The following is a 2,689-nucleotide window of genomic DNA, read 5'->3' on the forward strand; positions in this document are numbered from 1 at the left end:
TCTTCGTGGTGTAGCAATTTTAATGGCCAGTAGTGTGTTTAGATTTACCAGATCTATAACAACAAAATAAATGGAAATCGTACTTTACTATAACCTTGTACAGTTTTGCGATGGCTTCGTATTAGTGAAGTTGCTGAATTTCAGGGTAAATCGTTTATTAGCCGTAACTCCGTAACTAAACATTTGTGGACCTAAGTTGTTGCCTTGCAAACGTCCCCATCTGTTGACTCAGGGATCGAGACTTTTTTCTTTAGTTTTACTTGTAGAATAACAGTATACATTTGGATACCTTCGTGAATCCCACTGTACATGTGTCTATCGCTATCCAGTAAATATTGTCACATCACTGTATTAACCTGGATGTCAGCATCCACTCCTTTTGTGATGAGCGAGAAAATGCGTCCCAACGAAAGGAGAAAGATATGCCTTTTATTCCGACGTGGCCTGGTAACAAACGAGGCAGTCCAGTGGTTGGCTAAGACTGATAGTCGGAGGTGCGCCACAGTAACAGCCTCGCCTGTGTAGGTGCGGCGGCACCTGAAGCCTGGCATGCCTCGGGTTGCTCTCGCTGCGAGGCCTCTGGCCGCCTGGTCGGTGTGGTGGTGATGAGGAGCAAGAGCTACAGTAGTGGTTCCGCCAGCGGCCGGCAGACTGCGCTAGCCGCCGCGCCGCGCCGCGCCGCGATTCTCATTTCGGCTAAGCGGATTACGGCGGGCGCTGCGCCGGCCGCCCACGGCCCAGGATAAATACTATCGATTGGGCTCAGTCGACTCTGCCGGACGCGACTGGCCGGCTAGCCGTTAATCCGGTGGGCCAGAGCGGCGAGCCCGACCGCCGAGTCGGCGGCCGTCCGACGCCTCGCCACCTGGCGCGCGCGACGCCCCAGAGAGAGTGTTTCCGCTCTGTAGATGCTCGCTCCAGGAGCCGCCGTCTGTGGAGCAGGCAGCGTGTGGCGGCAGCCCGTACACGTCTGCTGCAGCCGGCGACAGTTGTAATGGAAACCTGAGTCTACCTCCTCCTGTCATCAACAATCCATTCAGCGCTGCATAGGGACGGGTAAAACCGACTGGTTAAAAGCAATACCAGTATCGCGGCTGTGAATAATCGCTGTTTTCCGGTATTTGCTTGGTCTCACGTATAACAGGTGTTTTTAATTTTTTACTTATCAACACCGGTATTGTAGTACTGAATAACGGCATTTTTCGGTATTTGTTTGGTCACAGTTATAACAGGTTTGTTCAAATGTATGTGGAATCTTATGGGACTTAACTGCTTAGGTCATCAGTCTCTAAGCTTACACACTACTTAATCTAAATTATCCTAAGGACAAACACACACACCCATGCCCGAGGGAGGACTCGAACATCCGCCGGGACCAGCCGCACAGTCCATGACTGCAGCCCCCTTAGACCGCTCGGCTGAACCCGCGTGGCTATAACAGGTTTTTCCACTTTTTTGTTTTGTTTTTTTGTTTGCTAATAGTTGACTAAAAAGCTGGCAAGTCCATTTGACATAGCAGCAGGGCTATAACTTATTGTTTTATTCATAAAACATTCATTGCTTTGAAACAATGGATTATCAAACAAATAGAGAAAGGTTATCACAGCCATTTTAATAACAACGCCTAGGCTTAGAAACTAGTAACATATGAATGATATAAGCTACAGCACTGCTGAGACAATCTAGATCCAAATCTACATCGATACTCCACAGTCCATTCTATGGCTCTTGGCGGCGGGTACCTGTTTCGCTCGTAAATAGAACGAGGGAAAAAAACTGTCTATACGCCTCCTTATAAGCCCTAATTAGCCAACGGCCTTGCCGCAATGACAACGCCGGATCACGTCGGGTCACTGAAGTTAAGCCCTGTCGGCCTAGGCTAACACTTGGATGGATCAGCATCCTGGTCTGCCGAGCGTTGTTGGCAAGCGGGGTGCACTCAGCCCTTGGTAGGGCAATTGGGGAGCTACTTGATTGAGAAGCAGCGGCAGGGGTGACGAAAACTGACAACGTCTGGGTAGCTGTGTGCTGACCACATGCCCTCCTTACCCTCATCTGGTGACTCCCCAGGGCTGAGGATAACACGGCGGCCGGTCGGTACCATTGGGCCTTCATGGCCTGTTCGGGCGGTTTTCAATTTTTTTTCTTTTTAGTATAACCCCAAATTTCTCGTATCTTATCTTCGCAGTCATTACATGTAATTTATGTTGCAGACAGCAGAATCGTTCTGCAGTCCGCTCCAAATGCCGGTTCTCTAAATTTACTGCATGGTGTTCCTCGAAAAGAGTGTCTTGTGCAAATCGGGGATTCCCATTTGAATACTTACGTGTTGTCCAAAGCTACCAGTAACAAACCTAGCAGCCAGAATCTGAGCCGGCCGGAGTGGCCGAGCGGTTCTAGGCGCTACAATCTGGAACCGCGCGACTGCTACGGTCGCAGGTTCGAATCTTTCCTCGGGCGTGGGTATTTGTGATGTCCTTAGGTTAGTTAGGTTTAAATGGTTCTAAGTTCTAGGGGACTGATGACCTCAGAAGTTAAGTCCCATAGTGCTCAGAGCCATTTGAACCAAACCTAATCGGAATTGCTTCGATGTCTTACTTCAATCCGACCTAGTATGGATCCCAAATACTCGAGCAGACACCAAGAATAGGTCAATAGCGTTCTATATACGGTCTCCTTTACAGAGGAA

This window comes from Schistocerca americana, chromosome 5 (assembly GCF_021461395.2).
Source record: "Schistocerca americana isolate TAMUIC-IGC-003095 chromosome 5, iqSchAmer2.1, whole genome shotgun sequence".
Taxonomy (NCBI): domain Eukaryota; kingdom Metazoa; phylum Arthropoda; class Insecta; order Orthoptera; family Acrididae; genus Schistocerca; species Schistocerca americana.